The sequence below is a fragment of the Odontesthes bonariensis genome, chromosome 5 (assembly GCF_027942865.1).
Source record: "Odontesthes bonariensis isolate fOdoBon6 chromosome 5, fOdoBon6.hap1, whole genome shotgun sequence".
In the NCBI taxonomy this organism is placed as follows: domain Eukaryota; kingdom Metazoa; phylum Chordata; class Actinopteri; order Atheriniformes; family Atherinopsidae; genus Odontesthes; species Odontesthes bonariensis.
In genome coordinates this window covers 10984905-11011242 of record NC_134510.1, presented here as the reverse complement: position 1 = coordinate 11011242, position 26338 = coordinate 10984905, and the positions used below count along the sequence as shown (strand labels likewise).

At 47.2% G+C, this 26338-nt stretch overlaps 39 non-coding genes across 39 annotated transcripts; 12 read left to right on the top strand and 27 right to left on the bottom strand.

Moving 5' to 3' along the window:
* The first annotated feature begins 1211 nt into the window (after positions 1-1211).
* Positions 1212-1283, top strand: trnad-guc (transfer RNA aspartic acid (anticodon GUC)). Its single transcript has one exon. It is a non-coding gene; the product is annotated as a tRNA-Asp (tRNA).
* A 493-nt stretch (positions 1284-1776) lies between these two features.
* Positions 1777-1859, bottom strand: trnal-cag (transfer RNA leucine (anticodon CAG)). The gene has a single exon. It is a non-coding gene; the product is annotated as a tRNA-Leu (tRNA).
* Positions 1860-2674: 815 nt separating this feature from the next.
* Positions 2675-2757, bottom strand: trnal-cag (transfer RNA leucine (anticodon CAG)). The gene has a single exon. It is a non-coding gene; the product is annotated as a tRNA-Leu (tRNA).
* Positions 2758-3007: 250 nt separating this feature from the next.
* On the top strand, positions 3008-3079 carry trnad-guc (transfer RNA aspartic acid (anticodon GUC)). The gene has a single exon. It is a non-coding gene; the product is annotated as a tRNA-Asp (tRNA).
* A 492-nt stretch (positions 3080-3571) lies between these two features.
* On the bottom strand, positions 3572-3654 carry trnal-cag (transfer RNA leucine (anticodon CAG)). The gene has a single exon. It is a non-coding gene; the product is annotated as a tRNA-Leu (tRNA).
* Positions 3655-4469: 815 nt separating this feature from the next.
* On the bottom strand, positions 4470-4552 carry trnal-cag (transfer RNA leucine (anticodon CAG)). The gene has a single exon. It is a non-coding gene; the product is annotated as a tRNA-Leu (tRNA).
* A 250-nt stretch (positions 4553-4802) lies between these two features.
* On the top strand, positions 4803-4874 carry trnad-guc (transfer RNA aspartic acid (anticodon GUC)). Its single transcript has one exon. It is a non-coding gene; the product is annotated as a tRNA-Asp (tRNA).
* Positions 4875-5366: 492 nt separating this feature from the next.
* trnal-aag (transfer RNA leucine (anticodon AAG)) lies at positions 5367-5449 on the bottom strand. The gene has a single exon. It is a non-coding gene; the product is annotated as a tRNA-Leu (tRNA).
* Positions 5450-5699: 250 nt separating this feature from the next.
* trnad-guc (transfer RNA aspartic acid (anticodon GUC)) lies at positions 5700-5771 on the top strand. Its single transcript has one exon. It is a non-coding gene; the product is annotated as a tRNA-Asp (tRNA).
* A 492-nt stretch (positions 5772-6263) lies between these two features.
* trnal-aag (transfer RNA leucine (anticodon AAG)) lies at positions 6264-6346 on the bottom strand. Its single transcript has one exon. It is a non-coding gene; the product is annotated as a tRNA-Leu (tRNA).
* Positions 6347-7494: 1148 nt separating this feature from the next.
* On the top strand, positions 7495-7566 carry trnad-guc (transfer RNA aspartic acid (anticodon GUC)). Its single transcript has one exon. It is a non-coding gene; the product is annotated as a tRNA-Asp (tRNA).
* Positions 7567-8059: 493 nt separating this feature from the next.
* Positions 8060-8142, bottom strand: trnal-cag (transfer RNA leucine (anticodon CAG)). Its single transcript has one exon. It is a non-coding gene; the product is annotated as a tRNA-Leu (tRNA).
* Positions 8143-8957: 815 nt separating this feature from the next.
* Positions 8958-9040, bottom strand: trnal-cag (transfer RNA leucine (anticodon CAG)). The gene has a single exon. It is a non-coding gene; the product is annotated as a tRNA-Leu (tRNA).
* A 250-nt stretch (positions 9041-9290) lies between these two features.
* trnad-guc (transfer RNA aspartic acid (anticodon GUC)) lies at positions 9291-9362 on the top strand. The gene has a single exon. It is a non-coding gene; the product is annotated as a tRNA-Asp (tRNA).
* Positions 9363-9854: 492 nt separating this feature from the next.
* trnal-aag (transfer RNA leucine (anticodon AAG)) lies at positions 9855-9937 on the bottom strand. The gene has a single exon. It is a non-coding gene; the product is annotated as a tRNA-Leu (tRNA).
* Positions 9938-10752: 815 nt separating this feature from the next.
* On the bottom strand, positions 10753-10835 carry trnal-cag (transfer RNA leucine (anticodon CAG)). The gene has a single exon. It is a non-coding gene; the product is annotated as a tRNA-Leu (tRNA).
* An 815-nt stretch (positions 10836-11650) lies between these two features.
* trnal-aag (transfer RNA leucine (anticodon AAG)) lies at positions 11651-11733 on the bottom strand. The gene has a single exon. It is a non-coding gene; the product is annotated as a tRNA-Leu (tRNA).
* Positions 11734-12548: 815 nt separating this feature from the next.
* Positions 12549-12631, bottom strand: trnal-cag (transfer RNA leucine (anticodon CAG)). The gene has a single exon. It is a non-coding gene; the product is annotated as a tRNA-Leu (tRNA).
* A 250-nt stretch (positions 12632-12881) lies between these two features.
* On the top strand, positions 12882-12953 carry trnad-guc (transfer RNA aspartic acid (anticodon GUC)). Its single transcript has one exon. It is a non-coding gene; the product is annotated as a tRNA-Asp (tRNA).
* Positions 12954-13445: 492 nt separating this feature from the next.
* Positions 13446-13528, bottom strand: trnal-aag (transfer RNA leucine (anticodon AAG)). Its single transcript has one exon. It is a non-coding gene; the product is annotated as a tRNA-Leu (tRNA).
* Positions 13529-14343: 815 nt separating this feature from the next.
* trnal-cag (transfer RNA leucine (anticodon CAG)) lies at positions 14344-14426 on the bottom strand. The gene has a single exon. It is a non-coding gene; the product is annotated as a tRNA-Leu (tRNA).
* Positions 14427-14676: 250 nt separating this feature from the next.
* trnad-guc (transfer RNA aspartic acid (anticodon GUC)) lies at positions 14677-14748 on the top strand. Its single transcript has one exon. It is a non-coding gene; the product is annotated as a tRNA-Asp (tRNA).
* A 493-nt stretch (positions 14749-15241) lies between these two features.
* trnal-cag (transfer RNA leucine (anticodon CAG)) lies at positions 15242-15324 on the bottom strand. The gene has a single exon. It is a non-coding gene; the product is annotated as a tRNA-Leu (tRNA).
* An 815-nt stretch (positions 15325-16139) lies between these two features.
* On the bottom strand, positions 16140-16222 carry trnal-aag (transfer RNA leucine (anticodon AAG)). The gene has a single exon. It is a non-coding gene; the product is annotated as a tRNA-Leu (tRNA).
* Positions 16223-17037: 815 nt separating this feature from the next.
* Positions 17038-17120, bottom strand: trnal-cag (transfer RNA leucine (anticodon CAG)). The gene has a single exon. It is a non-coding gene; the product is annotated as a tRNA-Leu (tRNA).
* Positions 17121-17935: 815 nt separating this feature from the next.
* trnal-cag (transfer RNA leucine (anticodon CAG)) lies at positions 17936-18018 on the bottom strand. Its single transcript has one exon. It is a non-coding gene; the product is annotated as a tRNA-Leu (tRNA).
* Positions 18019-18268: 250 nt separating this feature from the next.
* On the top strand, positions 18269-18340 carry trnad-guc (transfer RNA aspartic acid (anticodon GUC)). The gene has a single exon. It is a non-coding gene; the product is annotated as a tRNA-Asp (tRNA).
* A 493-nt stretch (positions 18341-18833) lies between these two features.
* On the bottom strand, positions 18834-18916 carry trnal-aag (transfer RNA leucine (anticodon AAG)). Its single transcript has one exon. It is a non-coding gene; the product is annotated as a tRNA-Leu (tRNA).
* A 250-nt stretch (positions 18917-19166) lies between these two features.
* Positions 19167-19238, top strand: trnad-guc (transfer RNA aspartic acid (anticodon GUC)). Its single transcript has one exon. It is a non-coding gene; the product is annotated as a tRNA-Asp (tRNA).
* A 493-nt stretch (positions 19239-19731) lies between these two features.
* trnal-cag (transfer RNA leucine (anticodon CAG)) lies at positions 19732-19814 on the bottom strand. Its single transcript has one exon. It is a non-coding gene; the product is annotated as a tRNA-Leu (tRNA).
* A 250-nt stretch (positions 19815-20064) lies between these two features.
* Positions 20065-20136, top strand: trnad-guc (transfer RNA aspartic acid (anticodon GUC)). The gene has a single exon. It is a non-coding gene; the product is annotated as a tRNA-Asp (tRNA).
* A 493-nt stretch (positions 20137-20629) lies between these two features.
* trnal-aag (transfer RNA leucine (anticodon AAG)) lies at positions 20630-20712 on the bottom strand. Its single transcript has one exon. It is a non-coding gene; the product is annotated as a tRNA-Leu (tRNA).
* Positions 20713-20962: 250 nt separating this feature from the next.
* Positions 20963-21034, top strand: trnad-guc (transfer RNA aspartic acid (anticodon GUC)). Its single transcript has one exon. It is a non-coding gene; the product is annotated as a tRNA-Asp (tRNA).
* Positions 21035-21527: 493 nt separating this feature from the next.
* Positions 21528-21610, bottom strand: trnal-aag (transfer RNA leucine (anticodon AAG)). The gene has a single exon. It is a non-coding gene; the product is annotated as a tRNA-Leu (tRNA).
* Positions 21611-22425: 815 nt separating this feature from the next.
* trnal-aag (transfer RNA leucine (anticodon AAG)) lies at positions 22426-22508 on the bottom strand. The gene has a single exon. It is a non-coding gene; the product is annotated as a tRNA-Leu (tRNA).
* Positions 22509-23323: 815 nt separating this feature from the next.
* trnal-cag (transfer RNA leucine (anticodon CAG)) lies at positions 23324-23406 on the bottom strand. The gene has a single exon. It is a non-coding gene; the product is annotated as a tRNA-Leu (tRNA).
* An 815-nt stretch (positions 23407-24221) lies between these two features.
* On the bottom strand, positions 24222-24304 carry trnal-aag (transfer RNA leucine (anticodon AAG)). The gene has a single exon. It is a non-coding gene; the product is annotated as a tRNA-Leu (tRNA).
* An 815-nt stretch (positions 24305-25119) lies between these two features.
* Positions 25120-25202, bottom strand: trnal-cag (transfer RNA leucine (anticodon CAG)). The gene has a single exon. It is a non-coding gene; the product is annotated as a tRNA-Leu (tRNA).
* Positions 25203-26017: 815 nt separating this feature from the next.
* Positions 26018-26100, bottom strand: trnal-cag (transfer RNA leucine (anticodon CAG)). Its single transcript has one exon. It is a non-coding gene; the product is annotated as a tRNA-Leu (tRNA).
* Between the last annotated feature and the right edge of the window lie 238 nt (positions 26101-26338).

Sequence of the window (26338 nt, the reverse complement as noted above, 5' to 3'; positions counted from 1 at the left end):
CCCACGCCTCCAGGGGAGACTGCGACCTTAACGCAGCGCCTTAGACCGCTCGGCCATCCTGACTACTAAAAGGAATATTTGACGACACTGTCGGCGGGCCCAGGCATCATTCCAGCGAATATGTGGGTCTGCGTTGTGTTCGTGTTGAAGGGGAATATTGACGAGGCATGCAGCTTCATGGAAGACTCTCCTTCTGAGTGATGGGACTGTGATAGCAATTTTCCTGCACCTTGAAAGGGGAAACCAAAATCTTATTTCACTCCTTGGCGATAGTTGTCTTTTCGTCTGACGACTGTGTCAGTCACACAGAAAGTCCTCGTTAGTATAATGGACAGTATCTCCGCCTGTCACGCGGAAGATTGGGGTTCGATTCCCCGACGGGGAGAGCTTGGTCTTTTATCAGCTGCCTGCCACCAAGTGATGATTGCTTTGATACTCTCACCCATCTTCGGCCTAAATGTCAATAGCCCCCTTCAAATAGCCTAACATGATGCCAGGTTTCTTCGGTCAAAAGCCCTTTCCCGTTTACTATGGTGTTAAGTGCAAACCAAGACCTTATAATCAACAATGTGCCTTTTGCTAATGATTCTGTCCTGCCCAAAGCACTGTAGAAGGTTGTGACAACACAGCTTGTTGAGCAGTGGTCAGAAGATTCTCATGCAACAAGTGTCTTGGCTGTTGTTTAACAGGGCTCCTGAGGCAAACAAATAGTAGGCATAGCATTTGGAAGCAAGAACTCTTCGGAGGTAAAGCGGCCACAATAATCTTTAAACAAGATGATGCAGTGGCAGAATAGCAATACGACATGGTATTGCTAAGCAAGGAGTAAACTTGGGTTGCCTTGCCAGTGAAAATGTTTCTCTAGGAGAAGTCTGCAATGTCAGAAGTGGGATTTGAACCCACGCCTCCAGGGGAGACTGCGACCTGAACGCATTGCCTTAGACCGCTCGGCCATCCTGACTACTAAAAGGAATATTGGATGACACTGTCGGCGGGCCCAGGCATCATTCCAGCGAATATGTGGGTCTGCGTTGTGTTCGTGTTGAAGGGGAATATTGACGAGGCATGCAGCTTCATGGAAGACTCTCCTTCTGAGTAATGGGACTGTGATAGCAATTTTCCTGCACCTTGAAACGGGACACCAAAATCTTATTTCACTCCTTGGCGATAGTTGTCTTTTCGTCTGACGACTGTGTCAGGCACACAGAAATTCCTCGTTAGTATAATGGACAGTATCTCCGCCTGTCACGCGGAAGATCGGGGTTCGATTCCCCGACGGGGAGAGCTTGGTCTTTTATCAGCTGCCTGCCACCAAGTGATGATTGTTTTGATACTCTCACCCATCTTCGGCCTAAATGTCAATAGCCCCCTTCAAATAGCCTAACATGAGGCCAGGTTGCTTTGGTCAAAAGCCCTTTCCCGTTTACTATGGTGTTAAGTTCAAACCAAGACCTTATAATCAACAATGTGCCTTTTGCTAATGATTCTGTCCTGCCCAAAGCACTGTAGAAGGTTGTGACAACACAGCTTGTTGAGCAGTGGTCAGAAGATTCTCATGCAACAAGTGTCTTGGCTGTTGTTTAACAGGGCTCCTGAGGCAAACAAAAAGTAGGCATAGCATTTGGAAGCAAGAACTCTTCGGAGGTAAAGCGGCCAAAATAATCTTTAAACAAGATGATGCAGTGGCAGAATAGCAATACGACATGGTATTGCTAAGCAAGGAGTAAACTTGGGTTGCCTTGCCAGTGAAAATGTTTCTCTAGGAGAAGTCTGCAATGTCAGAAGTGGGATTTGAACCCACGCCTCCAGGGGAGACTGCGACCTGAACGCAGCGCCTTAGACCGCTCGGCCATCCTGACTACTAAAAGGAATATTTGACGACACTGTCGGCGGGCCCAGGCATCATTCCAGCGAATATGTGGGTCTGCGTTGTGTTCGTGTTGAAGGGGAATATTGACGAGGCATGCAGCTTCATGGAAGACTCTCCTTCTGAGTGATGGGACTGTGATAGCAATTTTCCTGCACCTTGAAAGGGGAAACCAAAATCTTATTTCACTCCTTGGCGATAGTTGTCTTTTCGTCTGACGACTGTGTCAGTCACACAGAAATTCCTCGTTAGTATAATGGACAGTATCTCCGCCTGTCATGCGGAAGATCGGGGTTCGATTCCCCGAGGGGTAGAGCTTGGTCTTTTATAAGCTGCCTGCCACCAAGTGATGATTGCTTTGATACTCTCACCCATCTTCGGCCTAAATGTCAATAGACCCCTTCAAATAGCCTAACATGAGGCCAGGTTTCTTCGGTCAAAAGCCCTTTCCCGTTTACTATGGTGTTAAGTGCAAACCAAGACCTTATAATCAACAATGTGCCTTTTGCTAATGATTCTGTCCTGCCCAAAGCACTGTAGAAGGTTGTGACAACACAGCTTGTTGAGCAGTGGTCAGAAGATTCTCATGCAACAAGTGTTTTGGCTGTTGTTTAACAGGGCTCCTGAGGCAAACAAATAGTAGGCATAGCATTTGGAAGCAAGAACTCTTCGGAGGTAAAGCGGCCACAATAATCTTTAAACAAGATGATGCAGTGGCAGAATAGCAATACGACATGGTATTGCTAAGCAAGGAGTAAACTTGGGTTGCCTTGCCAGTGAAAATGTTTCTCTAGGAGAAGTCTGCAATGTCAGAAGTGGGATTTGAACCCACGCCTCCAGGGGAGACTGCGACCTGAACGCAGCGCCTTAGACCGCTCGGCCATCCTGACTACGAAAAGGAATATTGGATGACACTGTCGGCGGGCCCAGGCATCATTCCAGCGAATATGTGGGTCTGCGTTGTGTTCGTGTTGAAGGGGAATATTGACGAGGCATGCAGCTTCATGGAAGACTCTCCTTCTGAGTAATGGGACTGTGATAGCAATTTTCCTGCACCTTGAAACGGGACACCAAAATCTTATTTCACTCCTTGGCGATAGTTGTCTTTTCGTCTGACGACTGTGTCAGGCACACAGAAATTCCTCGTTAGTATAATGGACAGTATCTCCGCCTGTCACGCGGAAGATCGGGGTTCGATTCCCCGACGGGGAGAGCTTGGTCTTTTATCAGCTGCCTGCCACCAAGTGATGATTGTTTTGATACTCTCACCCATCTTCGGTCTAAATGTCAATAGCCCCCTTCAAATAGCCTAACATGAGGCCAGGTTGCTTTGGTCAAAAGCCCTTTCCCGTTTACTATGGTGTTAAGTGCAAACCAAGACCTTATAATCAACAATGTGCTTTTGCTAATGATTCTGTCCTGCCCAAAGCACTGTAGAAGGTTGTGACAACACAGCTTGTTGAGCAGTGGTCAGAAGATTCTCATGCAACAAGTGTCTTGGCTGTTGTTTAACAGGGCTCCTGAGGCAAACAAAAAGTAGGCATAGCATTTGGAAGCAAGAACTCTTCGGAGGTAAAGCGGCCAAAATAATCTTTAAACAAGATGATGCAGTGGCAGAATAGCAATACGACATGGTATTGCTAAGCAAGGAGTAAACTTGGGTTGCCTTGCCAGTGAAAATGTTTCTCTAGGAGAAGTCTGCAATGTCAGAAGTGGGATTTGAACCCACGCCTCCAGGGGAGACTGCGACCTGAACGCAGCGCCTTAGACCGCTCGGCCATCCTGACTACTAAAAGGAATATTTGACGACACTGTCGGCGGGCCCAGGCATCATTCCAGCGAATATGTGGGTCTGCGTTGTGTTCGTGTTGAAGGGGAATATTGACGAGGCATGCAGCTTCATGGAAGACTCTCCTTCTGAGTGATGGGACTGTGATAGCAATTTTCCTGCACCTTGAAAGGGGAAACCAAAATCTTATTTCACTCCTTGGCGATAGTTGTCTTTTCGTCTGACGACTGTGTCAGTCACACAGAAATTCCTCGTTAGTATAATGGACAGTATCTCCGCCTGTCATGCGGAAGATCGGGGTTCGATTCCCCGAGGGGTAGAGCTTGGTCTTTTATAAGCTGCCTGCCACCAAGTGATGATTGCTTTGATACTCTCACCCATCTTCGGCCTAAATGTCAATAGACCCCTTCAAATAGCCTAACATGAGGCCAGGTTTCTTCGGTCAAAAGCCCTTTCCCGTTTACTATGGTGTTAAGTGCAAACCAAGACCTTATAATCAACAATGTGCCTTTTGCTAATGATTCTGTCCTGCCCAAAGCACTGTAGAAGGTTGTGACAACACAGCTTGTTGAGCAGTGGTCAGAAGATTCTCATGCAACAAGTGTTTTGGCTGTTGTTTAACAGGGCTCCTGAGGCAAACAAATAGTAGGCATAGCATTTGGAAGCAAGAACTCTTCGGAGGTAAAGCGGCCACAATAATCTTTAAACAAGATGATGCAGTGGCAGAATAGCAATACGACATGGTATTGCTAAGCAAGGAGTAAACTTGGGTTGCCTTGCCAGTGAAAATGTTTCTCTAGGAGAAGTCTGCAATGTCAGAAGTGGGATTTGAACCCACGCCTCCAGGGGAGACTGCGACCTGAACGCAGCGCCTTAGACCGCTCGGCCATCCTGACTACGAAAAGGAATATTGGATGACACTGTCGGCGGGCCCAGGCATCATTCCAGCGAATATGTGGGTCTGCGTTGTGTTCGTGTTGAAGGGGAATATTGACGAGGCATGCAGCTTCATGGAAGACTCTCCTTCTGAGTAATGGGACTGTGATAGCAATTTTCCTGCACCTTGAAACGGGACACCAAAATCTTATTTCACTCCTTGGCGATAGTTGTCTTTTCGTCTGACGACTGTGTCAGGCACACAGAAATTCCTCGTTAGTATAATGGACAGTATCTCCGCCTGTCACGCGGAAGATCGGGGTTCGATTCCCCGACGGGGAGAGCTTGGTCTTTTATCAGCTGCCTGCCACCAAGTGATGATTGTTTTGATACTCTCACCCATCTTCGGTCTAAATGTCAATAGCCCCCTTCAAATAGCCTAACATGAGGCCAGGTTGCTTTGGTCAAAAGCCCTTTCCCGTTTACTATGGTGTTAAGTGCAAACCAAGACCTTATAATCAACAATGTGCTTTTGCTAATGATTCTGTCCTGCCCAAAGCACTGTAGAAGGTTGTGACAACACAGCTTGTTGAGCAGTGGTCAGAAGATTCTCATGCAACAAGTGTCTTGGCTGTTGTTTAACAGGGCTCCTGAGGCAAACAAAAAGTAGGCATAGCATTTGGAAGCAAGAACTCTTCGGAGGTAAAGCGGCCACAATAATCTTTAAACAAGATGATGCAGTGGCAGAATAGCAATACGACATGGTATTGCTAAGCAAGGAGTAAACTTGGGTTGCCTTGCCAGTGAAAATGTTTCTCTAGGAGAAGTCTGCAATGTCAGAAGTGGGATTTGAACCCACGCCTCCAGGGGAGACTGCGACCTTAACGCAGCGCCTTAGACCGCTCGGCCATCCTGACTACTAAAAGGAATATTTGACGACACTGTCGGCGGGCCCAGGCATCATTCCAGCGAATATGTGGGTCTGCGTTGTGTTCGTGTTGAAGGGGAATATTGACGAGGCATGCAGCTTCATGGAAGACTCTCCTTCTGAGTGATGGGACTGTGATAGCAATTTTCCTGCACCTTGAAAGGGGAAACCAAAATCTTATTTCACTCCTTGGCGATAGTTGTCTTTTCGTCTGACGACTGTGTCAGGCACACAGAAATTCCTCGTTAGTATAATGGACAGTATCTCCGCCTGTCACGCGGAAGATCGGGGTTCGATTCCCCGACGGGGAGAGCTTGGTCTTTTATCAGCTGCCTGCCACCAAGTGATGATTGTTTTGATACTCTCACCCATCTTCGGTCTAAATGTCAATAGCCCCCTTCAAATAGCCTAACATGAGGCCAGGTTGCTTTGGTCAAAAGCCCTTTCCCGTTTACTATGGTGTTAAGTGCAAACCAAGACCTTATAATCAACAATGTGCTTTTGCTAATGATTCTGTCCTGCCCAAAGCACTGTAGAAGGTTGTGACAACACAGCTTGTTGAGCAGTGGTCAGAAGATTCTCATGCAACAAGTGTCTTGGCTGTTGTTTAACAGGGCTCCTGAGGCAAACAAAAAGTAGGCATAGCATTTGGAAGCAAGAACTCTTCGGAGGTAAAGCGGCCACAATAATCTTTAAACAAGATGATGCAGTGGCAGAATAGCAATACGACATGGTATTGCTAAGCAAGGAGTAAACTTGGGTTGCCTTGCCAGTGAAAATGTTTCTCTAGGAGAAGTCTGCAATGTCAGAAGTGGGATTTGAACCCACGCCTCCAGGGGAGACTGCGACCTTAACGCAGCGCCTTAGACCGCTCGGCCATCCTGACTACTAAAAGGAATATTTGACGACACTGTCGGCGGGCCCAGGCATCATTCCAGCGAATATGTGGGTCTGCGTTGTGTTCGTGTTGAAGGGGAATATTGACGAGGCATGCAGCTTCATGGAAGACTCTCCTTCTGAGTGATGGGACTGTGATAGCAATTTTCCTGCACCTTGAAAGGGGAAACCAAAATCTTATTTCACTCCTTGGCGATAGTTGTCTTTTCGTCTGACGACTGTGTCAGTCACACAGAAAGTCCTCGTTAGTATAATGGACAGTATCTCCGCCTGTCACGCGGAAGATTGGGGTTCGATTCCCCGACGGGGAGAGCTTGGTCTTTTATCAGCTGCCTGCCACCAAGTGATGATTGCTTTGATACTCTCACCCATCTTCGGCCTAAATGTCAATAGCCCCCTTCAAATAGCCTAACATGATGCCAGGTTTCTTCGGTCAAAAGCCCTTTCCCGTTTACTATGGTGTTAAGTGCAAACCAAGACCTTATAATCAACAATGTGCCTTTTGCTAATGATTCTGTCCTGCCCAAAGCACTGTAGAAGGTTGTGACAACACAGCTTGTTGAGCAGTGGTCAGAAGATTCTCATGCAACAAGTGTCTTGGCTGTTGTTTAACAGGGCTCCTGAGGCAAACAAATAGTAGGCATAGCATTTGGAAGCAAGAACTCTTCGGAGGTAAAGCGGCCACAATAATCTTTAAACAAGATGATGCAGTGGCAGAATAGCAATACGACATGGTATTGCTAAGCAAGGAGTAAACTTGGGTTGCCTTGCCAGTGAAAATGTTTCTCTAGGAGAAGTCTGCAATGTCAGAAGTGGGATTTGAACCCACGCCTCCAGGGGAGACTGCGACCTGAACGCATTGCCTTAGACCGCTCGGCCATCCTGACTACTAAAAGGAATATTGGATGACACTGTCGGCGGGCCCAGGCATCATTCCAGCGAATATGTGGGTCTGCGTTGTGTTCGTGTTGAAGGGGAATATTGACGAGGCATGCAGCTTCATGGAAGACTCTCCTTCTGAGTAATGGGACTGTGATAGCAATTTTCCTGCACCTTGAAACGGGACACCAAAATCTTATTTCACTCCTTGGCGATAGTTGTCTTTTCGTCTGACGACTGTGTCAGGCACACAGAAATTCCTCGTTAGTATAATGGACAGTATCTCCGCCTGTCACGCGGAAGATCGGGGTTCGATTCCCCGACGGGGAGAGCTTGGTCTTTTATCAGCTGCCTGCCACCAAGTGATGATTGTTTTGATACTCTCACCCATCTTCGGCCTAAATGTCAATAGCCCCCTTCAAATAGCCTAACATGAGGCCAGGTTGCTTTGGTCAAAAGCCCTTTCCCGTTTACTATGGTGTTAAGTGCAAACCAAGACCTTATAATCAACAATGTGCCTTTTGCTAATGATTCTGTCCTGCCCAAAGCACTGTAGAAGGTTGTGACAACACAGCTTGTTGAGCAGTGGTCAGAAGATTCTCATGCAACAAGTGTCTTGGCTGTTGTTTAACAGGGCTCCTGAGGCAAACAAAAAGTAGGCATAGCATTTGGAAGCAAGAACTCTTCGGAGGTAAAGCGGCCAAAATAATCTTTAAACAAGATGATGCAGTGGCAGAATAGCAATACGACATGGTATTGCTAAGCAAGGAGTAAACTTGGGTTGCCTTGCCAGTGAAAATGTTTCTCTAGGAGAAGTCTGCAATGTCAGAAGTGGGATTTGAACCCACGCCTCCAGGGGAGACTGCGACCTGAACGCAGCGCCTTAGACCGCTCGGCCATCCTGACTACTAAAAGGAATATTTGACGACACTGTCGGCGGGCCCAGGCATCATTCCAGCGAATATGTGGGTCTGCGTTGTGTTCGTGTTGAAGGGGAATATTGACGAGGCATGCAGCTTCATGGAAGACTCTCCTTCTGAGTGATGGGACTGTGATAGCAATTTTCCTGCACCTTGAAAGGGGAAACCAAAATCTTATTTCACTCCTTGGCGATAGTTGTCTTTTCGTCTGACGACTGTGTCAGTCACACAGAAATTCCTCGTTAGTATAATGGACAGTATCTCCGCCTGTCATGCGGAAGATCGGGGTTCGATTCCCCGAGGGGTAGAGCTTGGTCTTTTATAAGCTGCCTGCCACCAAGTGATGATTGCTTTGATACTCTCACCCATCTTCGGCCTAAATGTCAATAGACCCCTTCAAATAGCCTAACATGAGGCCAGGTTTCTTCGGTCAAAAGCCCTTTCCCGTTTACTATGGTGTTAAGTGCAAACCAAGACCTTATAATCAACAATGTGCCTTTTGCTAATGATTCTGTCCTGCCCAAAGCACTGTAGAAGGTTGTGACAACACAGCTTGTTGAGCAGTGGTCAGAAGATTCTCATGCAACAAGTGTTTTGGCTGTTGTTTAACAGGGCTCCTGAGGCAAACAAATAGTAGGCATAGCATTTGGAAGCAAGAACTCTTCGGAGGTAAAGCGGCCACAATAATCTTTAAACAAGATGATGCAGTGGCAGAATAGCAATACGACATGGTATTGCTAAGCAAGGAGTAAACTTGGGTTGCCTTGCCAGTGAAAATGTTTCTCTAGGAGAAGTCTGCAATGTCAGAAGTGGGATTTGAACCCACGCCTCCAGGGGAGACTGCGACCTGAACGCAGCGCCTTAGACCGCTCGGCCATCCTGACTACGAAAAGGAATATTGGATGACACTGTCGGCGGGCCCAGGCATCATTCCAGCGAATATGTGGGTCTGCGTTGTGTTCGTGTTGAAGGGGAATATTGACGAGGCATGCAGCTTCATGGAAGACTCTCCTTCTGAGTAATGGGACTGTGATAGCAATTTTCCTGCACCTTGAAACGGGACACCAAAATCTTATTTCACTCCTTGGCGATAGTTGTCTTTTCGTCTGACGACTGTGTCAGGCACACAGAAATTCCTCGTTAGTATAATGGACAGTATCTCCGCCTGTCACGCGGAAGATCGGGGTTCGATTCCCCGACGGGGAGAGCTTGGTCTTTTATCAGCTGCCTGCCACCAAGTGATGATTGTTTTGATACTCTCACCCATCTTCGGTCTAAATGTCAATAGCCCCCTTCAAATAGCCTAACATGAGGCCAGGTTGCTTTGGTCAAAAGCCCTTTCCCGTTTACTATGGTGTTAAGTGCAAACCAAGACCTTATAATCAACAATGTGCTTTTGCTAATGATTCTGTCCTGCCCAAAGCACTGTAGAAGGTTGTGACAACACAGCTTGTTGAGCAGTGGTCAGAAGATTCTCATGCAACAAGTGTCTTGGCTGTTGTTTAACAGGGCTCCTGAGGCAAACAAAAAGTAGGCATAGCATTTGGAAGCAAGAACTCTTCGGAGGTAAAGCGGCCACAATAATCTTTAAACAAGATGATGCAGTGGCAGAATAGCAATACGACATGGTATTGCTAAGCAAGGAGTAAACTTGGGTTGCCTTGCCAGTGAAAATGTTTCTCTAGGAGAAGTCTGCAATGTCAGAAGTGGGATTTGAACCCACGCCTCCAGGGGAGACTGCGACCTTAACGCAGCGCCTTAGACCGCTCGGCCATCCTGACTACTAAAAGGAATATTTGACGACACTGTCGGCGGGCCCAGGCATCATTCCAGCGAATATGTGGGTCTGCGTTGTGTTCGTGTTGAAGGGGAATATTGACGAGGCATGCAGCTTCATGGAAGACTCTCCTTCTGAGTGATGGGACTGTGATAGCAATTTTCCTGCACCTTGAAAGGGGAAACCAAAATCTTATTTCACTCCTTGGCGATAGTTGTCTTTTCGTCTGACGACTGTGTCAGTCACACAGAAAGTCCTCGTTAGTATAATGGACAGTATCTCCGCCTGTCACGCGGAAGATTGGGGTTCGATTCCCCGACGGGGAGAGCTTGGTCTTTTATCAGCTGCCTGCCACCAAGTGATGATTGCTTTGATACTCTCACCCATCTTCGGCCTAAATGTCAATAGCCCCCTTCAAATAGCCTAACATGATGCCAGGTTTCTTCGGTCAAAAGCCCTTTCCCGTTTACTATGGTGTTAAGTGCAAACCAAGACCTTATAATCAACAATGTGCCTTTTGCTAATGATTCTGTCCTGCCCAAAGCACTGTAGAAGGTTGTGACAACACAGCTTGTTGAGCAGTGGTCAGAAGATTCTCATGCAACAAGTGTCTTGGCTGTTGTTTAACAGGGCTCCTGAGGCAAACAAAAAGTAGGCATAGCATTTGGAAGCAAGAACTCTTCGGAGGTAAAGCGGCCACAATAATCTTTAAACAAGATGATGCAGTGGCAGAATAGCAATACGACATGGTATTGCTAAGCAAGGAGTAAACTTGGGTTGCCTTGCCAGTGAAAATGTTTCTCTAGGAGAAGTCTGCAATGTCAGAAGTGGGATTTGAACCCACGCCTCCAGGGGAGACTGCGACCTGAACGCAGCGCCTTAGACCGCTCGGCCATCCTGACTACTAAAAGGAATATTGGATGACGCTGTCGGCGGGCCCAGGCATCATTCCAGCGAATATGTGGGTCTGCGTTGTGTTCGTGTTGAAGGGGAATATTGACGAGGCATGCAGCTTCATGGAAGACTCTCCTTCTGAGTAATGGGACTGTGATAGCAATTTTCCTGCACCTTGAAACGGGACACCAAAATCTTATTTCACTCCTTGGCGATAGTTGTCTTTTCGTCTGACGACTGTGTCAGGCACACAGAAATTCCTCGTTAGTATAATGGACAGTATCTCCGCCTGTCACGCGGAAGATAGGGGTTCGATTCCCCGACGGGGAGAGCTTGGTCTTTTATCAGCTGCCTGCCACCAAGTGATGATTGTTTTGATACTCTCACCCATCTTCGGCCTAAATGTCAATAGCCCCCTTCAAATAGCCTAACATGAGGCCAGGTTGCTTTGGTCAAAAGCCCTTTCCCGTTTACTATGGTGTTAAGTGCAAACCAAGACCTTATAATCAACAATGTGCCTTTTGCTAATGATTCTGTCCTGCCCAAAGCACTGTAGAAGGTTGTGACAACACAGCTTGTTGAGCAGTGGTCAGAAGATTCTCATGCAACAAGTGTCTTGGCTGTTGTTTAACAGGGCTCCTGAGGCAAACAAAAAGTAGGCATAGCATTTGGAAGCAAGAACTCTTCGGAGGTAAAGCGGCCACAATAATCTTTAAACAAGATGATGCAGTGGCAGAATAGCAATACGACATGGTATTGCTAAGCAAGGAGTAAACTTGGGTTGCCTTGCCAGTGAAAATGTTTCTCTAGGAGAAGTCTGCAATGTCAGAAGTGGGATTTGAACCCACGCCTCCAGGGGAGACTGCGACCTTAACGCAGCGCCTTAGACCGCTCGGCCATCCTGACTACTAAAAGGAATATTTGACGACACTGTCGGCGGGCCCAGGCATCATTCCAGCGAATATGTGGGTCTGCGTTGTGTTCGTGTTGAAGGGGAATATTGACGAGGCATGCAGCTTCATGGAAGACTCTCCTTCTGAGTGATGGGACTGTGATAGCAATTTTCCTGCACCTTGAAAGGGGAAACCAAAATCTTATTTCACTCCTTGGCGATAGTTGTCTTTTCGTCTGACGACTGTGTCAGTCACACAGAAATTCCTCGTTAGTATAATGGACAGTATCTCCGCCTGTCATGCGGAAGATCGGGGTTCGATTCCCCGAGGGGTAGAGCTTGGTCTTTTATCAGCTGCCTGCCACCAAGTGATGATTGCTTTGATACTCTCACCCATCTTCGGCCTAAATGTCAATAGCCCCCTTCAAATAGCCTAACATGATGCCAGGTTTCTTCGGTCAAAAGCCCTTTCCCGTTTACTATGGTGTTAAGTGCAAACCAAGACCTTATAATCAACAATGTGCCTTTTGCTAATGATTCTGTCCTGCCCAAAGCACTGTAGAAGGTTGTGACAACACAGCTTGTTGAGCAGTGGTCAGAAGATTCTCATGCAACAAGTGTTTTGGCTGTTGTTTAACAGGGCTCCTGAGGCAAACAAATAGTAGGCATAGCATTTGGAAGCAAGAACTCTTCGGAGGTAAAGCGGCCACAATAATCTTTAAACAAGATGATGCAGTGGCAGAATAGCAATACGACATGGTATTGCTAAGCAAGGAGTAAACTTGGGTTGCCTTGCCAGTGAAAATGTTTCTCTAGGAGAAGTTTGCAATGTCAGAAGTGGGATTTGAACCCACGCCTCCAGGGGAGACTGCGACCTGAACGCAGCGCCTTAGACCGCTCGGCCATCCTGACTACGAAAAGGAATATTGGATGACACTGTCGGCGGGCCCAGGCATCATTCCAGCGAATATGTGGGTCTGCGTTGTGTTCGTGTTGAAGGGGAATATTGACGAGGCATGCAGCTTCATGGAAGACTCTCCTTCTGAGTAATGGGACTGTGATAGCAATTTTCCTGCACCTTGAAACGGGACACCAAAATCTTATTTCACTCCTTGGCGATAGTTGTCTTTTCGTCTGACGACTGTGTCAGGCACACAGAAATTCCTCGTTAGTATAATGGACAGTATCTCCGCCTGTCACGCGGAAGATCGGGGTTCGATTCCCCGACGGGGAGAGCTTGGTCTTTTATCAGCTGCCTGCCACCAAGTGATGATTGTTTTGATACTCTCACCCATCTTCGGTCTAAATGTCAATAGCCCCCTTCAAATAGCCTAACATGAGGCCAGGTTGCTTTGGTCAAAAGCCCTTTCCCGTTTACTATGGTGTTAAGTGCAAACCAAGACCTTATAATCAACAATGTGCTTTTGCTAATGATTCTGTCCTGCCCAAAGCACTGTAGAAGGTTGTGACAACACAGCTTGTTGAGCAGTGGTCAGAAGATTCTCATGCAACAAGTGTCTTGGCTGTTGTTTAACAGGGCTCCTGAGGCAAACAAAAAGTAGGCATAGCATTTGGAAGCAAGAACTCTTCGGAGGTAAAGCGGCCACAATAATCTTTAAACAAGATGATGCAGTGGCAGAATAGCAATACGACATGGTATTGCTAAGCAAGGAGTAAACTTGGGTTGCCTTGCCAGTGAAAATGTTTCTCTAGGAGAAGACTGCAATGTCAGAAGTGGGATTTGAACCCACGCCTCCAGGGGAGACTGCGACCTTAACGCAGCGCCTTAGACCGCTCGGCCATCCTGACTACTAAAAGGAATATTTGACGACACTGTCGGCGGGCCCAGGCATCATTCCAGCGAATATGTGGGTCTGCGTTGTGTTCGTGTTGAAGGGGAATATTGACGAGGCATGCAGCTTCATGGAAGACTCTCCTTCTGAGTGATGGGACTGTGATAGCAATTTTCCTGCACCTTGAAAGGGGAAACCAAAATCTTATTTCACTCCTTGGCGATAGTTGTCTTTTCGTCTGACGACTGTGTCAGTCACACAGAAATTCCTCGTTAGTATAATGGACAGTATCTCCGCCTGTCACGCGGAAGATTGGGGTTCGATTCCCCGACGGGGAGAGCTTGGTCTTTTATCAGCTGCCTGCCACCAAGTGATGATTGCTTTGATACTCTCACCCATCTTCGGCCTAAATGTCAATAGCCCCCTTCAAATAGCCTAACATGATGCCAGGTTTCTTCGGTCAAAAGCCCTTTCCCGTTTACTATGGTGTTAAGTGCAAACCAAGACCTTATAATCAACAATGTGCCTTTTGCTAATGATTCTGTCCTGCCCAAAGCACTGTAGAAGGTTGTGACAACACAGCTTGTTGAGCAGTGGTCAGAAGATTCTCATGCAACAAGTGTCTTGGCTGTTGTTTAACAGGGCTCCTGAGGCAAACAAAAAGTAGGCATAGCATTTGGAAGCAAGAACTCTTCGGAGGTAAAGCGGCCACAATAATCTTTAAACAAGATGATGCAGTGGCAGAATAGCAATACGACATGGTATTGCTAAGCAAGGAGTAAACTTGGGTTGCCTTGCCAGTGAAAATGGTTCTCTAGGAGAAGTCTGCAATGTCAGAAGTGGGATTTGAACCCACGCCTCCAGGGGAGACTGCGACCTGAACGCAGCGCCTTAGACCGCTCGGCCATCCTGACTACGAAAAGGAATATTGGATGACACTGTCGGCGGGCCCAGGCATCATTCCAGCGAATATGTGGGTCTGCGTTGTGTTCGTGTTGAAGGGGAATATTGACGAGGCATGCAGCTTCATGGAAGCTGCAGCTTCTGAGTAATGGGACTGTGATAGCAATTTTCCTGCACCTTGAAACGGGACACCAAAATCTTATTTCACTCCTTGGCGATAGTTGTCTTTTCGTCTGACGACTGTGTCAGGCACACAGAAATTCCTCGTTAGTATAATGGACAGTATCTCCGCCTGTCACGCGGAAGATCGGGGTTCGATTCCCCGACGGGGAGAGCTTGGTCTTTTATCAGCTGCCTGCCACCAAGTGATGATTGCTTTGATACTCTCACCCATCTTCGGCCTAAATGTCAATAGCCCCCTTCAAATAGCCTAACATGATGCCAGGTTTCTTCGGTCAAAAGCCCTTTCCCGTTTACTATGGTGTTAAGTGCAAACCAAGACCTTATAATCAACAATGTGCCTTTTGCTAATGATTCTGTCCTGCCCAAAGCACTGTAGAAGGTTGTGACAACACAGCTTGTTGAGCAGTGGTCAGAAGATTCTCATGCAACAAGTGTCTTGGCTGTTGTTTAACAGGGCTCCTGAGGCAAACAAAAAGTGGGCATAGCATTTGGAAGCAAGAACTCTTCGGAGGTAAAGCGGCCACAATAATCTTTAAACAAGATGATGCAGTGGCAGAATAGCAATACGACATGGTATTGCTAAGCAAGGAGTAAACTTGGGTTGCCTTGCCAGTGAAAATGGTTCTCTAGGAGAAGTCTGCAATGTCAGAAGTGGGATTTGAACCCACGCCTCCAGGGGAGACTGCGACCTGAACGCAGCGCCTTAGACCGCTCGGCCATCCTGACTACGAAAAGGAATATTGGATGACACTGTCGGCGGGCCCAGGCATCATTCCAGCGAATATGTGGGTCTGCGTTGTGTTCGTGTTGAAGGGGAATATTGACGAGGCATGCAGCTTCATGGAAGCTGCAGCTTCTGAGTAATGGGACTGTGATAGCAATTTTCCTGCACCTTGAAACGGGACACCAAAATCTTATTTCACTCCTTGGCGATAGTTGTCTTTTCGTCTGACGACTGTGTCAGGCACACAGAAATTCCTCGTTAGTATAATGGACAGTATCTCCGCCTGTCACGCGGAAGATTGGGGTTCGATTCCCCGACGGGGAGAGCTTGGTCTTTTATCAGCTGCCTGCCACCAAGTGATGATTGCTTTGATACTCTCACCCATCTTCGGCCTAAATGTCAATAGCCCCCTTCAAATAGCCTAACATGATGCCAGGTTTCTTCGGTCAAAAGCCCTTTCCCGTTTACTATGGTGTTAAGTGCAAACCAAGACCTTATAATCAACAATGTGCCTTTTGCTAATGATTCTGTCCTGCCCAAAGCACTGTAGAAGGTTGTGACAACACAGCTTGTTGAGCAGTGGTCAGAAGATTCTCATGCAACAAGTGTCTTGGCTGTTGTTTAACAGGGCTCCTGAGGCAAACAAAAAGTAGGCATAGCATTTGGAAGCAAGAACTCTTCGGAGGTAAAGCGGCCACAATAATCTTTAAACAAGATGATGCAGTGGCAGAATAGCAATACGACATGGTATTGCTAAGCAAGGAGTAAACTTGGGTTGCCTTGCCAGTGAAAATGGTTCTCTAGGAGAAGACTGCAATGTCAGAAGTGGGATTTGAACCCACGCCTCCAGGGGAGACTGCGACCTTAACGCAGCGCCTTAGACCGCTCGGCCATCCTGACTACTAAAAGGAATATTTGACGACACTGTCGGCGGGCCCAGGCATCATTCCAGCGAATATGTGGGTCTGCGTTGTGTTCGTGTTGAAGGGGAATATTGACGAGGCATGCAGCTTCATGGAAGACTCTCCTTCTGAGTGATGGGACTGTGATAGCAATTTTCCTGCACCTTGAAAGGGGAAACCAAAATCTTATTTCACTCCTTGGCGATAGTGTTCTTTTCGTCTGACGACTGTGTCAGTCACACAGAAATTCCTCGTTAGTATAATGGACAGTATCTCCGCCTGTCACGCGGAAGATTGGGGTTCGATTCCCCGACGGGGAGAGCTTGGTCTTTTATCAGCTGCCTGCCACCAAGTGATGATTGCTTTGATACTCTCACCCATCTTCGGCCTAAATGTCAATAGCCCCCTTCAAATAGCCTAACATGATGCCAGGTTTCTTCGGTCAAAAGCCCTTTCCCGTTTACTATGGTGTTAAGTGCAAACCAAGACCTTATAATCAACAATGTGCCTTTTGCTAATGATTCTGTCCTGCCCAAAGCACTGTAGAAGGTTGTGACAACACAGCTTGTTGAGCAGTGGTCAGAAGATTCTCATGCAACAAGTGTCTTGGCTGTTGTTTAACAGGGCTCCTGAGGCAAACAAAAAGTAGGCATAGCATTTGGAAGCAAGAACTCTTCGGAGGTAAAGCGGCCACAATAATCTTTAAACAAGATGATGCAGTGGCAGAATAGCAATACGACATGGTATTGCTAAGCAAGGAGTAAACTTGGGTTGCCTTGCCAGTGAAAATGTTTCTCTAGGAGAAGTCTGCAATGTCAGAAGTGGGATTTGAACCCACGCCTCCAGGGGAGACTGCGACCTGAACGCAGCGCCTTAGACCGCTCGGCCATCCTGACTACGAAAAGGAATATTGGATGACACTGTCGGCGGGCCCAGGCATCATTCCAGCGAATATGTGGGTCTGCGTTGTGTTCGTGTTGAAGGGGAATATTGACGAGGCATGCAGCTTCATGGAAGACTCTCCTTCTGAGTAATGGGACTGTGATAGCAATTTTCCTGCACCTTGAAACGGGACACCAAAATCTTATTTCACTCCTTGGCGATAGTTGTCTTTTCGTCTGACGACTGTGTCAGGCACACAGAAATTCCTCGTTAGTATAATGGACAGTATCTCCGCCTGTCACGCGGAAGATCGGGGTTCGATTCCCCGAGGGGTAGAGCTTGGTCTTTTATCAGCTGCCTGCCACCAAGTGATGATTGCTTTGATACTCTCACCCATCTTCGGCCTAAATGTCAATAGCCCCCTTCAAATAGCCTAACATGATGCCAGGTTTCTTCGGTCAAAAGCCCTTTCCCGTTTACTATGGTGTTAAGTGCAAACCAAGACCTTATAATCAACAATGTGCCTTTTGCTAATGATTCTGTCCTGCCCAAAGCACTGTAGAAGGTTGTGACAACACAGCTTGTTGAGCAGTGGTCAGAAGATTCTCATGCAACAAGTGTCTTGGCTGTTGTTTAACAGGGCTCCTGAGGCAAACAAATAGTAGGCATAGCATTTGGAAGCAAGAACTCTTCGGAGGTAAAGCGGCCACAATAATCTTTAAACAAGATGATGCAGTGGCAGAATAGCAATACGACATGGTATTGCTAAGCAAGGAGTAAACTTGGGTTGCCTTGCCAGTGAAAATGTTTCTCTAGGAGAAGTCTGCAATGTCAGAAGTGGGATTTGAACCCACGCCTCCAGGGGAGACTGCGACCTGAACGCAGCGCCTTAGACCGCTCGGCCATCCTGACTACGAAAAGGAATATTGGATGACACTGTCGGCGGGCCCAGGCATCATTCCAGCGAATATGTGGGTCTGCGTTGTGTTCGTGTTGAAGGGGAATATTGACGAGGCATGCAGCTTCATGGAAGCTGCAGCTTCTGAGTAATGGGACTGTGATAGCAATTTTCCTGCACCTTGAAACGGGACACCAAAATCTTATTTCACTCCTTGGCGATAGTTGTCTTTTCGTCTGACGACTGTGTCAGGCACACAGAAATTCCTCGTTAGTATAATGGACAGTATCTCCGCCTGTCACGCGGAAGATCGGGGTTCGATTCCCCGACGGGGAGAGCTTGGTCTTTTATCAGCTGCCTGCCACCAAGTGATGATTGCTTTGATACTCTCACCCATCTTCGGCCTAAATGTCAATAGCCCCCTTCAAATAGCCTAACATGATGCCAGGTTTCTTCGGTCAAAAGCCCTTTCCCGTTTACTATGGTGTTAAGTGCAAACCAAGACCTTATAATCAACAATGTGCCTTTTGCTAATGATTCTGTCCTGCCCAAAGCACTGTAGAAGGTTGTGACAACACAGCTTGTTGAGCAGTGGTCAGAAGATTCTCATGCAACAAGTGTCTTGGCTGTTGTTTAACAGGGCTCCTGAGGCAAACAAAAAGTGGGCATAGCATTTGGAAGCAAGAACTCTTCGGAGGTAAAGCGGCCACAATAATCTTTAAACAAGATGATGCAGTGGCAGAATAGCAATACGACATGGTATTGCTAAGCAAGGAGTAAACTTGGGTTGCCTTGCCAGTGAAAATGGTTCTCTAGGAGAAGTCTGCAATGTCAGAAGTGGGATTTGAACCCACGCCTCCAGGGGAGACTGCAACCTTAACGCAGCGCCTTAGACCGCTCGGCCATCCTGACTACTAAAAGGAATATTTGACGACACTGTTGGCGGGCCCAGGCATCATTCCAGCGAATATGTGGGTCTGCGTTGTGTTCGTGTTGAAGGGGAATATTGACGAGGCATGCAGCTTCATGGAAGACTCTCCTTCTGAGTGATGGGACTGTGATAGCAATTTTCCTGCACCTTGAAAGGGGACACCAAAATCTTATTTCACTCCTTGGCGATAGTTGTCTTTTCGTCTGACGACTGTGTCAGTCACACAGAAATTCCTCGTTAGTATAATGGACAGTATCTCCGCCTGTCACGCGGAAGATCGGGGTTCGATTCCCCGACGGGGAGAGCTTGGTCTTTTATCAGCTGCCTGCCACCAAGTGATGATTGCTTTGATACTCTCACCCATCTTCGGCCTAAATGTCAATAGCCCCCTTCAAATAGCCTAACATGAGGCCAGGTTTCTTCGGTCAAAAGCTCTTTCCCGTTTACTATGGTGTTAAGTGCAAACCAAGACCTTATAATCAACAATGTGCCTTTTGCTAATGATTCTGTCCTGCCCAAAGCACTGTAGAAGGTTGTGACAACACAGCTTGTTGAGCAGTGGTCAGAAGATTCTCATGCAACAAGTGTCTTGGCTGTTGTTTAACAGGGCTCCTGAGGCAAACAAATAGTAGGCATAGCATTTGGAAGCAAGAACTCTTCGGAGGTAAAGCGGCCACAATAATCTTTAAACAAGATGATGCAGTGGCAGAATAGCAATACGACATGGTATTGCTAAGCAAGGAGTAAACTTGGGTTGCCTTGCCAGTGAAAATGTTTCTCTAGGAGAAGTCTGCAATGTCAGAAGTGGGATTTGAACCCACGCCTCCAGGGGAGACTGCGACCTGAACGCAGCGCCTTAGACCGCTCGGCCATCCTGACTACTAAAAGGAATATTGGATGACACTGTCGGCGGGCCCAGGCATCATTCCAGCGAATATGTGGGTCTGCGTTGTGTTCGTGTTGAAGGGGAATATTGACGAGGCATGCAGCTTCATGGAAGACTCTCCTTCTGAGTAATGGGACTGTGATAGCAATTTTCCTGCACCTTGAAACGGGACACCAAAATCTTATTTCACTCCTTGGCGATAGTTGTCTTTTCATCTGACGACTGTGTCAGGTACACAGAAATTCCTCGTTAGTATAATGGACAGTATCTCCGCCTGTCACGCGGAAGATCGGGGTTCGATTCCCCGACGGGGAGAGCTTGGTCTTTTATCAGCTGCCTGCCACCAAGTGATGATTGTTTTGATACTCTCACCCATCTTCGGCCTAAATGTCAATAGCCCCCTTCAAATAGCCTAACATGAGGCCAGGTTGCTTTGGTCAAAAGCCCTTTCCCGTTTACTATGGTGTTAAGTGCAAACCAAGACCTTATAATCAACAATGTGCCTTTTGCTAATGATTCTGTCCTGCCCAAAGCACTGTGGAAGGTTGTGACAACACAGCTTGTTGAGCAGTGGTCAGAAGATTCTCATGCAACAAGTGTCTTGGCTGTTGTTTAACAGGGCTCCTGAGGCAAACAAAAAGTGGGCATAGCATTTGGAAGCAAGAACTCTTCGGAGGTAAAGCGGCCACAATAATCTTTAAACAAGATGATGCAGTGGCAGAATAGCAATACGACATGGTATTGCTAAGCAAGGAGTAAACTTGGGTTGCCTTGCCAGTGAAAATGGTTCTCTAGGAGAAGTCTGCAATGTCAGAAGTGGGATTTGAACCCACGCCTCCAGGGGAGACTGCAACCTTAACGCAGCGCCTTAGACCGCTCGGCCATCCTGACTACTAAAAGGAATATTTGACGACACTGTTGGCGGGCCCAGGCATCATTCCAGCGAATATGTGGGTCTGCGTTGTGTTCGTGTTGAAGGGGAATATTGACGAGGCATGCAGCTTCATGGAAGACTCTCCTTCTGAGTGATGGGACTGTGATAGCAATTTTCCTGCACCTTGAAACGGGACACCAAAATCTTATTTCACTCCTTGGCGATAGTTGTCTTTTCGTCTGACGACTGTGTCAGGTACACAGAAATTCCTCGTTAGTATAATGGACAGTATCTCCGCCTGTCACGCGGAAGATCGGGGTTCGATTCCCCGACGGGGAGAGCTTGGTCTTTTATCAGCTGCCTGCCACCAAGTGATGATTGTTTTGATACTCTCACCCATCTTCGGCCTAAATGTCAATAGCCCCCTTCAAATAGCCTAACATGAGGCCAGGTTGCTTTGGTCAAAAGCCCTTTCCCGTTTACTATGGTGTTAAGTGCAAACCAAGACCTTATAATCAACAATGTGCCTTTTGCTAATGATTCTGTCCTGCCCAAAGCACTGTAGAAGGTTGTGACAACACAGCTTGTTGAGCAGTGGTCAGAAGATTCTCATGCAACAAGTGTCTTGGCTGTTGTTTAACAGGGCTCCTGAGGCAAACAAAAAGTAGGCATAGCATTTGGAAGCAAGAACTCTTCGGAGGTAAAGCGGCCACAATAATCTTTAAACAAGATGATGCAGTGGCAGAATAGCAATACGACATGGTATTGCTAAGCAAGGAGTAAACTTGGGTTGCCTTGCCAGTGAAAATGGTTCTCTAGGAGAAGTCTGCAATGTCAGAAGTGGGATTTGAACCCACGCCTCCAGGGGAGACTGCGACCTTAACGCAGCGCCTTAGACCGCTCGGCCATCCTGACTACTAAAAGGAATATTTGACGACACTGTCGGCGGGCCCAGGCATCATTCCAGCGAATATGTGGGTCTGCGTTGTGTTCGTGTTGAAGGGGAATATTGACGAGGCATGCAGCTTCATGGAAGACTCTCCTTCTGAGTGATGGGACTGTGATAGCAATTTTCCTGCACCTTGAAAGGGGAAACCAAAATCTTATTTCACTCCTTGGCGATAGTTGTCTTTTCGTCTGACGACTGTGTCAGTCACACAGAAATTCCTCGTTAGTATAATGGACAGTATCTCCGCCTGTCACGCGGAAGATTGGGGTTCGATTCCCCGACGGGGAGAGCTTGGTCTTTTATCAGCTGCCTGCCACCAAGTGATGATTGCTTTGATACTCTCACCCATCTTCGGCCTAAATGTCAATAGCCCCTTTCAAATAGCCTAACATGATGCCAGGTTTCTTCGGTCAAAAGCCCTTTCCCGTTTACTATGGTGTTAAGTGCAAACCAAGACCTTATAATCAACAATGTGCCTTTTGCTAATGATTCTGTCCTGCCCAAAGCACTGTAGAAGGTTGTGACAACACAGCTTGTTGAGCAGTGGTCAGAAGATTCTCATGCAACAAGTGTCTTGGCTGTTGTTTAACAGGGCTCCTGAGGCAAACAAAAAGTAGGCATAGCATTTGGAAGCAAGAACTCTTCGGAGGTAAAGCGGCCACAATAATCTTTAAACAAGATGATGCAGTGGCAGAATAGCAATACGACATGGTATTGCTAAGCAAGGAGTAAACTTGGGTTGCCTTGCCAGTGAAAATGGTTCTCTAGGAGAAGACTGCAATGTCAGAAGTGGGATTTGAACCCACGCCTCCAGGGGAGACTGCGACCTTAACGCAGCGCCTTAGACCGCTCGGCCATCCTGACTACTAAAAGGAATATTTGACGACACTGTCGGCGGGCCCAGGCATCATTCCAGCGAATATGTGGGTCTGCGTTGTGTTCGTGTTGAAGGGGAATATTGACGAGGCATGCAGCTTCATGGAAGACTCTCCTTCTGAGTGATGGGACTGTGATAGCAATTTTCCTGCACCTTGAAAGGGGAAACCAAAATCTTATTTCACTCCTTGGCGATAGTTGTCTTTTCGTCTGACGACTGTGTCAGTCACACAGAAATTCCTCGTTAGTATAATGGACAGTATCTCCGCCTGTCACGCGGAAGATTGGGGTTCGATTCCCCGACGGGGAGAGCTTGGTCTTTTATCAGCTGCCTGCCACCAAGTGATGATTGCTTTGATACTCTCACCCATCTTCGGCCTAAATGTCAATAGCCCCCTTCAAATAGCCTAACATGATGCCAGGTTTCTTCGGTCAAAAGCCCTTTCCCGTTTACTATGGTGTTAAGTGCAAACCAAGACCTTATAATCAACAATGTGCCTTTTGCTAATGATTCTGTCCTGCCCAAAGCACTGTAGAAGGTTGTGACAACACAGCTTGTTGAGCAGTGGTCAGAAGATTCTCATGCAACAAGTGTCTTGGCTGTTGTTTAACAGGGCTCCTGAGGCAAACAAAAAGTAGGCATAGCATTTGGAAGCAAGAACTCTTCGGAGGTAAAGCGGCCACAATAATCTTTAAACAAGATGATGCAGTGGCAGAATAGCAATACGACATGGTATTGCTAAGCAAGGAGTAAACTTGGGTTGCCTTGCCAGTGAAAATGTTTCTCTAGGAGAAGTCTGCAATGTCAGAAGTGGGATTTGAACCCACGCCTCCAGGGGAGACTGCGACCTGAACGCAGCGCCTTAGACCGCTCGGCCATCCTGACTACGAAAAGGAATATTGGATGACACTGTCGGCGGGCCCAGGCATCATTCCAGCGAATATGTGGGTCTGCGTTGTGTTCGTGTTGAAGGGGAATATTGACGAGGCATGCAGCTTCATGGAAGACTCTCCTTCTGAGTAATGGGACTGTGATAGCAATTTTCCTGCACCTTGAAACGGGACACCAAAATCTTATTTCACTCCTTGGCGATAGTTGTCTTTTCGTCTGACGACTGTGTCAGGCACACAGAAATTCCTCGTTAGTATAATGGACAGTATCTCCGCCTGTCACGCGGAAGATTGGGGTTCGATTCCCCGACGGGGAGAGCTTGGTCTTTTATCAGCTGCCTGCCACCAAGTGATGATTGCTTTGATACTCTCACCCATCTTCGGCCTAAATGTCAATAGCCCCTTTCAAATAGCCTAACATGATGCCAGGTTTCTTCGGTCAAAAGCCCTTTCCCGTTTACTATGGTGTTAAGTGCAAACCAAGACCTTATAATCAACAATGTGCCTTTTGCTAATGATTCTGTCCTGCCCAAAGCACTGTAGAAGGTTGTGACAACACAGCTTGTTGAGCAGTGGTCAGAAGATTCTCATGCAACAAGTGTCTTGGCTGTTGTTTAACAGGGCTCCTGAGGCAAACAAAAAGTAGGCATAGCATTTGGAAGCAAGAACTCTTCGGAGGTAAAGCGGCCACAATAATCTTTAAACAAGATGATGCAGTGGCAGAATAGCAATACGACATGGTATTGCTAAGCAAGGAGTAAACTTGGGTTGCCTTGCCAGTGAAAATGGTTCTCTAGGAGAAGACTGCAATGTCAGAAGTGGGATTTGAACCCACGCCTCCAGGGGAGACTGCGACCTTAACGCAGCGCCTTAGACCGCTCGGCCATCCTGACTACTAAAAGGAATATTTGACGACACTGTCGGCGGGCCCAGGCATCATTCCAGCGAATATGTGGGTCTGCGTTGTGTTCGTGTTGAAGGGGAATATTGACGAGGCATGCAGCTTCATGGAAGACTCTCCTTCTGAGTGATGGGACTGTGATAGCAATTTTCCTGCACCTTGAAAGGGGAAACCAAAATCTTATTTCACTCCTTGGCGATAGTTGTCTTTTCGTCTGACGACTGTGTCAGTCACACAGAAATTCCTCGTTAGTATAATGGACAGTATCTCCGCCTGTCACGCGGAAGATTGGGGTTCGATTCCCCGACGGGGAGAGCTTGGTCTTTTATCAGCTGCCTGCCACCAAGTGATGATTGCTTTGATACTCTCACCCATCTTCGGCCTAAATGTCAATAGCCCCCTTCAAATAGCCTAACATGATGCCAGGTTTCTTCGGTCAAAAGCCCTTTCCCGTTTACTATGGTGTTAAGTGCAAACCAAGACCTTATAATCAACAATGTGCCTTTTGCTAATGATTCTGTCCTGCCCAAAGCACTGTAGAAGGTTGTGACAACACAGCTTGTTGAGCAGTGGTCAGAAGATTCTCATGCAACAAGTGTCTTGGCTGTTGTTTAACAGGGCTCCTGAGGCAAACAAAAAGTAGGCATAGCATTTGGAAGCAAGAACTCTTCGGAGGTAAAGCGGCCACAATAATCTTTAAACAAGATGATGCAGTGGCAGAATAGCAATACGACATGGTATTGCTAAGCAAGGAGTAAACTTGGGTTGCCTTGCCAGTGAAAATGTTTCTCTAGGAGAAGTCTGCAATGTCAGAAGTGGGATTTGAACCCACGCCTCCAGGGGAGACTGCGACCTGAACGCAGCGCCTTAGACCGCTCGGCCATCCTGACTACGAAAAGGAATATTGGATGACACTGTCGGCGGGCCCAGGCATCATTCCAGCGAATATGTGGGTCTGCGTTGTGTTCGTGTTGAAGGGGAATATTGACGAGGCATGCAGCTTCATGGAAGACTCTCCTTCTGAGTAATGGGACTGTGATAGCAATTTTCCTGCACCTTGAAACGGGACACCAAAATCTTATTTCACTCCTTGGCGATAGTTGTCTTTTCGTCTGACGACTGTGTCAGGCACACAGAAATTCCTCGTTAGTATAATGGACAGTATCTCCGCCTGTCACGCGGAAGATCGGGGTTCGATTCCCCGAGGGGTAGAGCTTGGTCTTTTATCAGCTGCCTGCCACCAAGTGATGATTGCTTTGATACTCTCACCCATCTTCGGCCTAAATGTCAATAGCCCCCTTCAAATAGCCTAACATGATGCCAGGTTTCTTCGGTCAAAAGCCCTTTCCCGTTTACTATGGTGTTAAGTGCAAACCAAGACCTTATAATCAACAATGTGCCTTTTGCTAATGATTCTGTCCTGCCCAAAGCACTGTAGAAGGTTGTGACAACACAGCTTGTTGAGTAGTGGTCAGAAGATTCTCATGCAACAAGTGTCTTGGCTGTTGTTTAACAGGGCTCCTGAGGCAAACAAATAGTAGGCATAGCATTTGGAAGCAAGAACTCTTTGGAGGTAAAGCGGCCACAATAATCTTTAAACAAGATGATGCAGTGGCAGAATAGCAATACGACATGGTATTGCTAAGCAAGGAGTAAACTTGGGTTGCCTTGCCAGTGAAAATGTTTCTCTAGGAGAAGTCTGCAATGTCAGAAGTGGGATTTGAACCCACGCCTCCAGGGGAGACTGCGACCTGAACGCAGCGCCTTAGACCGCTCGGCCATCCTGACTACGAAAAGGAATATTTGACGACACTGTCGGCGGGCCCAGGCATCATTCCAGCGAATATGTGGGTCTGCGTTGTGTTCGTGTTGAAGGGGAATATTGACGAGGCATGCAGCTTCATGGAAGACTCTCCTTCTGAGTAATGGGACTGTGATAGCAATTTTCCTGCACCTTGAAACGGGACACCAAAATCTTATTTCACTCCTTGGCGATAGTTGTCTTTTCGTCTGACGACTGTGTCAG